Source organism: Pholcus phalangioides, unplaced genomic scaffold, assembly GCF_987345545.1.
Source record: "Pholcus phalangioides strain wild (caught in Gottingen) unplaced genomic scaffold, Ppha-v1.0 ptg000004l_1, whole genome shotgun sequence".
Lineage (NCBI taxonomy): Eukaryota > Metazoa > Arthropoda > Arachnida > Araneae > Pholcidae > Pholcus > Pholcus phalangioides.
The window spans coordinates 19,123,053-19,138,257 of NW_028301597.1; the positions used below are offsets into that span (position 1 = coordinate 19,123,053).

At 31.7% G+C, this 15,205-nt stretch overlaps 1 long non-coding RNA gene across 1 annotated transcript in view; it reads right to left on the bottom strand.

The window, feature by feature from the left end:
* The window catches only part of LOC149086713 (uncharacterized), a 50,672-nt gene that overhangs the window by 24,083 nt on the left and 11,384 nt on the right, over positions 1-15,205 (bottom strand). The window contains exon 3 of the long non-coding RNA XR_016192563.1: positions 13,588-13,993. This is a non-coding gene — a long non-coding RNA (uncharacterized LOC149086713). The remainder of the gene's footprint in view (positions 1-13,587; positions 13,994-15,205) is intronic.

Genomic DNA, 15,205 nt, shown 5'->3' on the forward strand with positions numbered 1-15,205 from the left:
AACTTTTCCATACTCAAAAAATATTTTTTACATGAAAATGAAGGTACCAAGATACCATTTCGATAACAGTGAATAAAGTGAAGAAAATATAGTGCACTAGAAATATATTGCATTAAAAAAATAGGCCTACGAGGCTCCGCCATAGAAATTATACACCAGAAAGGGCTGCGCGAGTCAAAAAAGGTTGAGAACCGTTGATATAGAGAGTAGCATAAGTGTTCAGAGAGAGAGAGAGAGAGAGAGAGATGTGGTCAAAAATATTATAATGCAGATGGGAAACACTAACAATCTTAGTAACGATTCACATGGACAACGAGATGTAATTTCTTTCGTACCGTGAACTACACACTTCCTGTTTTCCATTTTGTATATTGAAGTGCATTGTTGATTAAACAACACCATGAATTAAAAAAAACGAGTCATCGTAGGCGAACTGATGCCGATATGAAAGCATTAACCCTTTCACTACTGGAATTAATTTTTTAACACCCGTAACATCCATTACATACATTTATGGGTGTTGCTATTTCGAAGTATAAAGGTTGTATAACTAATTTACGATTGCTAGATGACAGCACAAATGGGGACAACTACTTTTTTAAATATGTTAATTAATAACATTCAGTTAGATTTTTCGCCCCATGAAAGTGTTTTAATGCGGTAAAACACTGCTTTCACAAAATGTTAACAATATACTGGAACAAATACAGGGTGATTCAGAAAAGATGGGAAGAACTTCAAGAGATGATAGTGTACACACCAAAACAAACAATTGTCATCAGAGAATGCATGGTCTAAGATGAAACGCAAGCTCGTTTCGAAACTGCCGTTCCGCAAACGTTAAAACGGCATTCCTGTTGAAATTTATCGGGAGAAAAAGAACATCATGCATGCAAATGCAACCTGGGGAAGAAGAAGAAGAAACCGTATGCAAATCTGCGTCACAGTGAATAAAAGGCGCGGATGCGAGCCCTCTGAAGTTATTCCAACGTGCAACCGTTCTAACAGTTGTAATGTATGGCCTATAAAAATTCCTGATTTTATAAATAAATAAATGTCTGGAGATGCATAATCAATAAATTATCATTTAGAGTGATTTACGATGCTTAATTAATGAGCTATGATGCAATGGTATATAATTAACATGGAAATAAATTCTGACGTTTACCGGAAAAAAAAAACCTCGAAGTACAAAACATTTTTCTGACTTTCATCATCTCGCTATGCTAAATACAGTTCAACTTCTCCGTGTTTTTAATGTAGGTCTGCTATGCTTTATAGAATATTTTAGAGCCTATAGAAATTACAAATTGCTTTTACTACATTCTACACAAAAAGGCCATGAATTGTTATTGTGTTCGCGAAAGACTACGTAATAAAAAAAGAAATCCTTAAATATAAGTTTAATAACCACTAGTTTTATACTGAAGATTATATTAATGTTAAATAATTCACAAGTATAATCTCTATTTGAACATAGTGATAAATATCTTCATCATGTTCCGACGGTATATAAAAAGTAGATAAACAATTTTAATTGCAACAGCCAGTATAGTGACGGGTGGTTAATAAAGTCATTAAGTCGAAATTAATTACCGTCATTTTTCTTTATATAATCTTAGATATATAAATTCCTTCCATCAGACGTGATAACTTACAAGTAAGTCTTCTATAGTTAGAAAAACAAATGTTCTTTTACCCTTAAATGAATCGTGTGATTGATAAGTAGCATTTAAACGGTAATTAACTGTTCCACTTGACTAACGACAGAAAAACTATTCAAATTGAGAAATTGAATTTTCTGGATGTTATGCCAAAACTGATATTTGGAAAGAAAAATGATAAAAATCACTTTTTTCTTTGCAATTATCAGTTTCGGCATAACATCCAGAAAATTCAATTTCCAGTATATTTCAGGCAGAAAAAATACAATCTCTTCATACTATTCAAATTGTTATTATTATTTTTGTTTTCTTTGCGTCCTAGTCTGTAGAAACTAGTTGAAAATTTTAAACTAAAAACATTTTAAAATTGATGGCAAATTACCATAGTAATTTCAAACTATGAAATAAAAAATTATACGTTGAGGAGTTAAGAGAAATGCCTAATAGCATGTGAATGTATGAACACACTAATTAATTACTGTAGTCTATTCAAAAATAGTTCTTTTATTTCCCCATCTCTGCTATGAATTTTACTATTTTAGCATAATATTTTGAAAACTGATCATTTAGAAAACCCTGTTGTGAAAAATATTTAGTAGTTACCAATCATTTAAGTGATATCTTACTTTATCTCAAAGGTCTCTGAAATTGTCATGAAGGTAGTGAAATTTTAATTTCTCTAGCATCAAAAAATATTCTATATTTTTCTGTCATCAGAAATGGACCTTCGCCCGATTCACCAGAAAAATAAATTTTGGTCCTTAAGGATTATTTGCGATTTTTCACAACATTAATTTCAAATTGTATTTTTTCTTCTACTTGTACATATAAACATTGCGTTTCAAGTCGGGGTAGCTCAGAGGAAGTGAGGAAAAGAACCATAATTATCAAAGTGCCAGAGAGGTCGAAATTATAATATCTAATCACTTGTAATTACTATAATCCTTTATAAAAGTTTATTTGGGAACGCAAAAAAATCTTTTAAATTAGTTTGTGCATGAATTTTGACCTTAAAGAAATACTTTCGACCCCCCTCCCCAACTTCTCGTACTAAGTTTAGTAAGTATAATTAGTGGTCACGTTATTTATCTTTGAAAAATTATTTGATAATTTGCTATTATATCAACTAGGTAGAATATTTACGGAGGGTAAAAAACGGCTTTCTCCTTAGATCAGCGGTTCTCAACCGGTGTGGTGTGCATTTCCCAGAGGCCCCGCATCCACTCGAAGAAAATAAAATAAATCAGTAAATTTGATGAATAAAAAAGAGGGGAACCTACGGGGCTCCGCCATAGAAATTATATACTAAAAAGGGCTCCATGAGCCGATAAAGGTTGAGAACCACTGCCTTAGATTATAAATTTCACACTCAGATTCAGTTATTTTAAATTGTTCTAACATATTAAATCCATTTTTCTAACTGAATTCTATTTTCCTAACATGTTTCTTTGTTCTTGAAGAATACCAAATTATTGAAACATTTATATCTATTTCCAGTGAAGCCATAACCATAATTACAGAAGAGAAATTAATTACACAATAAAAAACCATACAATATGCACAGTAAAAGTTCATTATAACAAGTACGACTCATACCATTATAATGAGTGATTTTGAAGTGACTGTCAAATAGCGATACAAAATCATACTCGATTATAGAGAGTTCAATATTAAGAAGTATTTACTATATATATAATGTCAAAAAAATTCTAAAAAATGTGATTTTTCCCTCTCTGTCTTCAAGAATTAAACATTATGACTTTTATCGGGGCACATGCTCTTCGCTCGTAAAAATTACTCTGAGGTGCATCTAGACTGGACATAGGAAAAACAAATTATTTACCTCTCTAATTTTTGGACTTTCCCCACTGTACACATGGGATGATTTCATCCGACTTTTGTCTTTCTCGGTAAGAGACCACGGGACCAGATCAAAATCGTTTCCGAAAGCTTAGCGGAAAAATGTTGACGAGTTCATGAAGTAAGCAGTGATATAAAATATGATATGATAATTGAGAATTTCATATATATTTGAAATGTGTTTTTAGAGATAGACGGCTTTTTTCTTAGTCCATGATGTTAATGAAACAGATATTTTCTGCGGTTTGTGGCATGTGTAAAGAAAAGTCATGTAGACTCCGCCAGGACTCGAACCCAGGACCTCTAAATTTCTCAAAAATAAATTTCATGACTAGAGTTCGGTGCATTCATTAATATTAGAGCGAATGATCTAAAAAAGGTTAGGAAAAGTTAGCGAATGATCTAAAATTAAAAGGTTTTATTGCAGATAAAAAGTCGCAACTTTCTATAGTATGTATAACCCGAAAGAGCAAACATCGGAAATATGCTAATAACGAGTAGTCCGTTTAACAACAACTTTCCTCGTGATTGTGAACTGTCGCTATAACGGACTTTTATTATATACTGTAGCTCCTTTACACACTATACAAGTGATTTCCGAATGGTACCCCCGTGAACTCGGGTTGCCGAATTATATTTTGGGGGATAGAAATGTATTAAAGACAGCTATTCTTTGCCGTTAATCCAATTCGGGATTTTTGAGGTGCCATTAAAATAGCATATGATTGGGTAGAGGTGCTGCGAGATCATGTTTGAAATTCTAATCTCATTCCCAAGAACGAAAAAGGTTTAAGGATCCCTGTACTAGGCCTATAGCTTTTCAGAATAATTCCTTAGTGAAAGAGAGAAACTATAAAATCTCCAAGTTATGTAGGCCTACTTTCTAGTATTTGTGTAATCTAAAATTACCGGATTATCGGAGAGTATTCAGTTTATAATGTGAAGTTTTCGTGGTTCTTGGAACGTGTGTTTGCACATGTATTTGATATCAAAACATATTCTTCAGAAAAGCATAATTTTTTTTTGGAGAGATTAGCAGTTACCACACAGATTTTGTGCTATATCCTTTGTGTATCACACAATCTTGTTCCCCTTACTGTAATCTGACCAAAAGAAAAGATAATCTCCCTAAATTTGCTTATATGAAAAAAAAAATTCATTCTATTGAAGAACAGGTTTTTTCTCTCTTGCTATCGTCAACCTTGTTCAAGTTAAGCTACTGCATAGTTAGAAGCACAGCAGGTTATTGTATGGCGAACAGAAGTCGTTATGCGCGGCTATAAATTCAAGAAACTCTAGTTGACGCAGCACTAAACATGGACTGTAAAGAAAAGCAGGGGAAGGAACTCAATGAATTCCATGCGTGTCTAATCGTCAATAAACGCTTATTCGGTACTGCTAGTATAGATCGCTATCACTACAGTTCCAATTTGTACAGAAACGTATTGTCAAAAGAGTTTACAAAAGTAAGAAAAAAAAATATATAGTATAATTTTTATGGCTACGGGTTGGACAAGGGCAAATGGTGGACTTTTTGACCGCCTGTGACTTAAGAAAAGATACCGCATCCCTCCCCAGCATCAACCAGAAGAAAAATCCTTGCTTTCCTAGCTTTTTATTGGTTAAAAGATCGTGAATTTCTCTCAGCAGTTGCTCCAAAAATTTAAAAAGCATGGGCTCGTTCTGTTAGGATAAAAATGGCCTTTGATAGTAAACACCAAAAACCTTCGCTCCCTCTCTTTCTTGGAGCTCCCTGTTCTTGTATCTTCCCTGGTTTAAATTTATGGCAACATGTAAGAGGAATCCTCTTCTTCATGTCGGTGACATGAAACGATATGCCGCCAGGAGTCCGTAATCAAACTGGTCTTGACATTGAAGCATCACTCCTCTTAACTTTTTTTTTTTTACTTTGAACCGAGGTCCTTTGTGGCATGTGTATGTGAGATGTTGGACAGTGAAAAATCCCTATTTTTACCAGAAAAGAAAATTCTTCCGCCCCTTTTTTTTCTTTTCTTTTTCGTGTTTTTTAGGCTTCGGGTGAAATGCTAAGAGGAGAAGTCAAGGAACTGGGATTCAGATTACGCATGTGAAAAGCAAATGACGCCAAAATGGCGACGGGGGGAGTGACGAAGTTGCTTCTTCTCGTTCCACTAACTAGCATTTAAAGACTGGATTGCTTGGAAAAGAAAAGAATGCCTTGGAGGAAATGCAAAGAAGATTTGGAAGAAAGGGGAAAAACGTGGAGAAAGCAGCTAGAAACTGGGTGGTCTTGCATAAGGAAAAAAGGCTTTGCTGATTAAAGAAGAGTTTGTAATGGTGACTAGAAAATCGGCATTTCCGATAACTTAAACTGAAAGTCACGATCGGTATACGAATTCCAAAATTTGGATATGATCGTAGGAATTTTAGAGTTATTACTAATACATTGAACCCCCTACAAATACACTTACAAGCAATAAAATGAGTGAGAGTTAGAAACGAAAAGAGATTTTTTTTATACTGAACTTGATTCCGAATTCAATTGGATTTCCAGATTATTTAAAGATGAACTAAAAACCTACAAGATATTTTATAATTGACGAGATAACCCCCTGGAAAGGGAACAATGCCGGTCCGCCCAAAAATTAGTGATAGCAATGTGGTAATCTTTTTGAAAATATAAATTTCTCATAATTTAAAAATAACGGAATTTTTTGAATGAAAATTTTGAATTCATTGAAGAAATGTAATTATGTGCATGGAAACTTGATTTCACTTCTGTGGTTATTTACAGTGAAACCTCGATATAACGATACTCTGCGGACCAAGAAAAAATATCGTTGTAGAGGATAGTGGCCCCACATGTTAAATGTATGCTGTCGTCATCTTTTCTAAATCAGAATCGTTAGTACCACTAGAAAATGTGTTTTTATGTATTTATTCAACACAAAAAATTGTAATTGATTAGTTGCCGATTTTTGACTGACGTTGCATTTGTGCTACGCTTTGTTTAAAAATTTTTTTCAATTGAATTTTTATTCAAATTTTTGTATAAAATTAACATTTTTTAGAAATCAAAAGGTTCAATGAGTGCAGTAGTATTTTTTAAAATTTATTTACAAGAAAATTTATTACAAAGAAATTTAATCATTTATTGCTTTTCAAAAATGGAATTTTTGGAAAATTTTATCCTCTGATTTTCGATCTAGGATTTTTTTTCCATGACCATGAGCAGAAATAATTAAAAAAAAAAAAATGGAAAATAATATTTTTTCTTAATTTTTTTTTCATCACATGATACATAAGATTACCCAATATCGTAATCACTAATTATTTCAGTTTATTTAAGTTAATTAATTTATATTAATTTGAAAGTTTATTAATTGTAAATTTATATCAATTACAAAGAAAAACATGGTAAATTAATATCTAATTTTTTTGAAACTTCTCAAATATGTTATTTAAGTAACCAATTATCATATATAAAAAAAAAATTGTGCAATTTGGTCATGAATTTCAGGAGCGGTCAAAAATGGGTACTAAAATTCAGTTGGATGCATATTGCTTCGTAAAGTTATTTACCACGTTGTACTGTCATGTCATACACAGAAAGTAGCAATACTAATTACTTACTTCCTTAGCACTTTCGGTGATCCTTAAGTGCAAAATACCGATGTATGATAAGAAGCTTTCAGAAGAACGAAAACAAGCGACGAATTTACAATCAAATTCGAAACGATATTGAGCAAATTATTAAAAAAATATCATTATAGAGGAATTTATCGTAGTGAAGGCTATCGTTGCATCAAGAGGAGTTTAATATTAGACTACAGGCAATTTCAAACATGATTTGAAAAAAAAATGGCTGTAGAGGGATATTGATCGTTATATCGAGTATTGTTTCAGCGTGGTTTCGCTGTATTTCCTTTTTGTGATATTAGCTAAGAAATATTTCACACAGAGGGGTTTTCACTATGGAAATAAAGGATACTGAGATAATCGCTTTGTGTTATATTTTTACTTCGGAAAGGAAATAGCATTTTTAAAACCAAAATTGAATAAGAATCTCTTGTGTTGACCAAAACCGTAGTGTCGGAATTTGTTCATCGTATTATTATTATTGGTTTATTTAATTATTTTTTGAGCCATTAAAAAACATCATGGGATAAACAGACTTCGCAATTTAAAAATCCAAACGTTTTCAATTGTAAAAAAAAAATAATTATTAAATTTATGAAATTATATATTTTACTCTTGAGTATTTTAGTATTTGAGTATTCCCGTTACATCATATCAGTATGTTGATTAGAACGCAAATTTTAATTTACCCAGAAATTAAGCTTAAAGCATATTTTGAACGTCTATGCTTTCAAGCATAACATTGGAATTCGAACACTCTGAAACGGAGGATGGCACTCAGTTTTATTCCTCCCGACGTTCTCTGCTCGTGAGACCCAATAATCCATCAGTTTTCTCTCATCGTAAGAAAAATTATTAAAAATGTTTTCGACTGTCCATTTTAATCTAATTTTTTTTATTCCCTGAAATTTCTGTGCTTTGTTACCTTAAAAAATTGTTTCTTATAATTATTTTCCCTTTTTATAATTTATTCAATTGATTTATTATGATTAAATTCCTTCAATTGAAAAGAGGCTGTGTCGTGAACTTGAATTTGGGGTTCCGTAGGCTGTTCTATTTAAATTATAGAACAGTATAACCTCTTTTACGCGATCGGCGTTCCTCTAATCCGATCTTTCACTAAACTATAAGTAAAAAAAATTCCGTTCATTAAATTGATTGTTTCACAAGTCAACGTTTCTCACCTTTATTGAGCCCAAGGGCCACTAAAATTCATGAAACAATCCGACGGACCGGTACATTTAAAGTATATGTGGGCTTAATTTTTTATTTAAACCTATGAATATCATTAATATTAGTTACATACAATTAAATAATTTTCATCCAGCGGAATTGAATTTTCAAGTCAGCCTGCGGACTGCCCGTCATATCTTCGCATTTCTTGCCATATTGTTTCTAACAGAGGTGTTACAAGGAATAGAAGTAAAATGGATTTTACTTAAAATGGATGTTTACATTGGAGGAACGCAGATATCGGGGGGATATGATCGAAGTGTTGTAAAATTTTCAACTGGATGGATAAAATGGACTATGAGTTATTAATAAATCGTCAATCGACTACTTCGACAAGGGGATACCAGTATCGATTGGTGTGGTGTCCAGCGTGGCTCAACCCTTCGGGGTAAATGGCTTATATCCCCTAAGGGACAAAGCCTGGGCCATGACTAGTTTTAAAGTATCGATTGGTAAGGGACAATTCTAGGTTGTGGTGTCACAGGGAGTTTTTCCTCTAATAGGGTTTTAATAAATGGAATAGCTTACCTCCACGGGTAGTAAATTCTAACACAATTGACACGTTTGAAAAGAAGTACAATTAACATAGTGGGATAAATCGAGAAGCTATCTATACTGAGAGTAAGACAACCATATTATTTTTTTTATGAGCAGTGTATTATATATTATTAATTATTATTATTATTTTAGTGATATATGCCAATGTTTCTCAACCGCTGGGCCGCGACCCGGTACCGGGCCCTGATATCATTTATACCGGGCCGCGAGTAATTAGCCGTTTCATTTTTCTTCATTCATTTCCGTTGGTCGTGTGTTCAAACGGGCCTCTGACACACAAAAATGAATGAAACCGGGCCGATGGCTTAAAAAGGTTGAGAATCACTGGTATACGCTTTTATACTAGGTTGCTGTATTTTGGTTATATTTGACATCAACATTTTTTATGGGCCACCATTATTTTTTCAGTCACCTCGTTGGGCAATTTGCCTGTTGTGGCACTTGTATTTGTATAAAAAAGTGTATATATATATATATATATATATATACACTTTTTTATATATAACACACTACATATATATATATATATATATATATATTATAATTTATTGATTTTGTTTCTGTTGGGCTGTTGCCACCGAACTTTTTCATTCAATTCGCGGATTTTTTTTTTAATTTTTTCATACTTGTACTTGCGTAAAATTCTGGGTGGTCTGGAAGTCCTAACCTGGTGTGAAAAAATATGTAACATTTTTTCCCCAAAATATAGATGGCTTAAGGCATTTAAAAGAGGAGGTTTCAGATTTTTTTATATTTTTAATTTCCTTCCCAAATCTTCATTTCTATTCTTTGCAACACCCACGTTACAAATAACATGGCAAGAAATGCTATATAGGCTTGGCGTCCTCAAGGTGGAGAGAATGTAAAATCTGAGGTGTGAATGTAAAAATTCTGTAGTGAGTAAAATAAAATGTTTGAAACCTTTCCTTTCAAATGCTTTTTTTAACCCATTTTTCTCTATCTTTAATAGATGTTTTTTTAATTTTTTTTTTAAGAGGTCGGCAATTTCGGCCACCCTTTACTACAGAATGAGTGTGGGAGTGCGTTTACAGTAGTTAGAATCAAAATTAAAATTGTTATTAGCTCTATTAATTTTCTAAGCCTAATCTTTAAGAGTATCTGAGATGAAAGAGAAAAGCGCATACCAAACGTAGATTCAATATTACAACAAGCTTACTGTACACATTGGCGTACGCAAAGGGGGGTTTTGGGGTTAGGAAACCCCCCCCCCCCCCAGCCAAGATTATAGTGTTATTTTGCAGGAAAAAAAATATAACCCCCCTCAAAAGGAAAAAAATCTGAAACCCCCTGAGAAAATTCCGTGTACGCCTATGACTGTACATACACATTCAATTTTTCACTTTTATTCTTTGATGAATTACCACTTAACGTATATATTCCACATTTTTATCAATCAAATGGGAAAAAAATGTTTACTACATAATATTTTTCTCTTTCAGGTAGATAAGGTAATGACGTCATTTAAATGAAGCTTTGATTACGCAAAGTGACATCAGCGGCCATTTGTGGTAGCAAGTAAGTAGTTATTCCATTCAATCAAAACAGAAATCTGTTTGAGTATTTTCCCAGCGATTTTAATGAAACAAAACTTAGTGTAGGCCTACAATAATAATATAAGACTTATACAATGGCAAAGGCGGAAACTCAATATTAAATAACTACAATGTATGGCTTTTTTGTTAAGGCTCAGAAATAAGAAAACTCAAACAAATGAACAGCTATAAAATTCTCATCTGAATATTTTCTTTTAATTTCAAATATTTTCCTATATTTCAATGAAAAAGACACGGAGTCTAATATTTATACAAATAAAAATACAAGGCCACAAGAAGCAAAATGCCCAACGAGGTCACTGATTTCATCGTTATAATCGAAAATAATTTTAATCAGCCTACCATTATGATTACAACGATTGTGATTATAATACTGAAATCCGACTAGTAACTTCCGAATAAAGGAAAAATATAATGGTAGGCTGTATCTAATTTCAATCATTAGTTTAATTTTTTCATTTAAATTTTCAATTTCGCTCCTCTCGTAGATTACTAACCCTTTAAGAAATTTATAAACCAATTTATATTTGATATTTCTATCGTTTAATTCTCTTATTTTATTTTCATATCAATATTTTTAAAACACTGAGATTTGTTAAAATAGTTGTGAGACTTATGAATTTAAATAAATTATAGGAAGTTCTCAGATTCATTATTTGCCTTATTATCCCAAATTTAACTTTTATTAGCAATACTGAAACTGTAAAACTAGATCATTTCAGCTGCAGTGTTTGTAACTTTCTACTATAGCCAATGATGAAATTTTTCACACTTTCAGAAGGAATTTAAAATTCATTCAGAATAAATTTGAGAATACGTGCTATAAGATCATTGACATTCAGAGAGAAGCAACAGCCAACTATCTGGTGAAAAACGTATGTACGTGTACGTGCTTGAAGACTGGGCGTACTAATCGTAAAATCATTAGCCGCTTCCAGACAGATTCAAATGAAAACTGCTATCGTCTAAAGATGGAAAAAAATACCCTTGTATTTTAAGATTTTTCGTAGAACTTCAAATAAAAAGGTGCTTAGGGGCACTGAACTTATGTTTGCGTGAGCATAATCATGAGCTGGATTAACCATTGTTCCTACAGAACAAAAAAAGTGGGATAAACAAAAAATGTCATGAATAATAATGAGACAATGTTTCAAAACTCAGCGGGAAACCTTTTCGTCTCAGTTATTGCAAGGTACGGGAAGGTGAAAATTTTTTTTTGTGAGATTAACTTTTTAATTCTGTTAAACAGTGGGTTTTTAGATTAAATGTTTCTTTTCACACTGAATTACATTATTAAAGTTATATAGTCGGCTTATATCATTCTGATTATGATTATAACGATTAGTAGCCTACTGGAGAACCATACAACTTCCTAATCATATCCCTTATGAAATATAACTAAGACATACTAGTCACACTAGATTTTACACACTAGGTTTAAATTCCACCTACACATTAAAAAAATCTATAAAACCAATTTATGATTGATAATTTTATTCACTCATTTCTTTATGTCACTTGACATTCATTTGTTTTTTTAAACAACTAAGATTTGTTAATATTTTTGGTGATAATATGAGTTCAGCAATGTGGAGTAATATAATTCGATAATGTGGGTGAGAGAAACAGAAGAGATTTTTTTTCAAGTATGATATGAAATAAATATTTATGGATTCTTAAGTTAACTATGAGTAAGTATGCTAATATATGCACGCAATTTATTGTTCGGCAAAAATTTACTTTCATAGCCAATACTGATACAACCTTAGTATACCCACTGTGCTATCAGAAATACAAAAATCAAACAACTAGAATTTTAAAATTCAGATAAAAAAACAAGTAATATTCTGCTATGATAAACTAGAAATTAGTCAGTTATACTTTAATTTGTCAATCATAACTTAATTTGCTTTGCAAGTAGATAAGATTTCCCAACTAAAAGGCCTTAAAAAGACCAGTTCTAGTTTTGAAATAAGTCTACATCACTGAGCAGATCTATGCTATCCAAGTTTCATGGTTATTTAATTTATTCTGCGAAGCGAATGATGAAATTTCTCACAATTTTAGCTCATATAGCAACGACATATTTTATCTCGCTGCTCGTGAACAAAGCAGAGCTGATTTAAGCATCTGAGAGACCTCGATAGACTATTTATGCTCGATTTCCTACTAACGAGCATTTCTTGACATCCGAATCAAACAATTAAATTTAATTTCAAAGATTGGAATCACGTTGACTTTAGTTTGAGCATATTTCAGAGTTTCATTTTAGGTGTTCTGAGATGATGATCGAAAAAGACGCGATTCAAATAGTGTTGAAAATTCTTGGTAAATAATAACTTGTAAAGACAAAATTTCAATGAGCATGTGCTCCCTTTCAAGACAAAAATCTGCTGATTGTATGCACTTGAATATTTATACGAATTTCTAAACATAAAAAAGTTATCTAATATTTATTTATTTCAAGTGCTCTATATTTTATTATTGGGACATATTGTCGAACACGTTTTTGCAAGAAGTTATCAAACTGAATATATGAGAAATTTGTCGATATATATATAGAAGTTGCAACTATAAAATAAGTAAAATTTAGGGTGAAAAATTACAAATTTGTGCTTCACTAATTTCTTGAATTACAGAAGTTTTTATAGAAATTGGAGTTATTTCAATCGATATAGTATTTTATGATGCAACGAAAAATTGTTCTTTTGGTGATCAAACCAACTGGATATATTATAAGGAACAATAGGCTAATCTCCATCCGAATTTAATTTTGAAATGAATATTGTGGTTGTATGCAACTGTTACGATTTTTTACAAACTGAATTTTTCTTAAACGAACTAACATAATTATGTGAACGAAAGAATTTCACACCCTTCTCTGGCTCATCATAATATACAAAATAAAAACAAGGGTACCGCAATATTCATTAAATATTATAAATGTACAAATATTATGAAACTAATCAAAAATGTTTACGAAAAATCTGTTTTCATAATAGTTTGTGGTATCAGTATATAATTGATATTACGTAAGAAAAGTTTTGATTAATTAAAAGTTCATAATGAAAAGTCCTCACCTTTAACATGCGTATTCATTAAAATCTTACCAAAGGAAAATAAAATTCAATTTCACCAAATAGAATTTTTGAAATGGGAAAAATAACATGTTGAACTGTATACACGTTACTGTTGTATTTCCAAGTGCACATGCGATAATTATAAAACGTCGGAAAATAATTCTTGGCTGCAGGGTCTATAATCAATTATCAGTTCTTCAGAAACTTTGCCGAAACCCCACCCACTAAGCATTATCGAAATATAGCTGCTGTACTGACAATCCAATGATGGGTCTGAACATTCATTTAGGTAATTGCTTAGGGCGAGGGATAAAGATGGACTCGTTGGAGGAAGCCTTTGTATTTTCTTCTGTCCTTCATCATCATCATCTACGACTGTCCTCATTCGTCATCAGATCCGGTGATGCTAAGAATTAAAATAGAAAAAAAAGTTATACTCTATTGTAAATACTGAGATTCGTTTTTTGATGAATTGTCTCGATAACAAATTTTTTTTTATTTGTCTACGTATCAAAACAAAAGGTTTTAACACGTCAATAACAGAAGTAGGATCATTTATACGATTTCTCTTGTTATTATCAGAATAGTTAATGCCAGGTTATACAAAAAAACAATTGAAATTAATCGATAATGCGGTTGTCCAGAAGTTCTGACATGATTTGAAAAAAAATATATTTAAAAAATCTACTGAAGATGAAGACAATCAGTTTAAAGCATTTGAATGATTTTAAAGATTTTAAAGTTTTTTTTTTTGTTTTTTTTTTAATATTTACTACAAAAAATATCTACGTGCGCACCTTTAGTAACGCAGATGTCAAGCCTCATTTCTTGCCATGTTATGTGTAACATGGGTGTTACAAAGAATAGAAGTGAGGAAAGTATTAAAACGCATGGAAATAGAAAAATAACTTTGAAACCTTCTCTTTCAAATGCTTTAAGCTGTTTGTCTCTATCTTCAACATTTTTTAAAAATATATTTTTCAAAGCAGGTCAGGACTTCTGGACTACCCAGAATTTAATGCCAGTACAGATATGAAAGAATCGACAAAATCAATTAGAAAGTAGGGGCAATACAGCCCAACCGAAATAAAATTAATAAATTATTTTAAAAAAGTTATTTTTCCTCTCCATTTTACTTCCATTATAATAACATGACAAGGAATGCTGTATAGAATTGACATCTTCCGTGTCACTAAGGTGTGCATGAAGAAATTTTTCAGTGAATAAAAAAAAAACCAACACATTGAAGCCTTCTCTTTCAAATGCTTCGAGCAGTTTGTCTCTATATTTGTTAGATTTTTTTTCCCCTTCTAATCATATCAAGACTTCTGGACCACCATGCATTTGAAGAATATGTAGGCCCACCGTATTTTGATATCTTTTTGTTGGTGTTTTTTGTTATTTTAAATGATTTTTTCTAAAGCAAAACCAGTTTATGTTTTTTTAATTATTTGAAAAAGAAAAAAAATTCTGCTTTGGAAAATCAATTCCATAGTGATAAACAAATAACAGTCATTAATATTAAGTTAATCATTATAATTAAGCTACATCATATGGTGAATAAAACAGTTTTTTAGGTATTTTCAAACTTCTTTAACTAAAGCTATCATATTTTAAA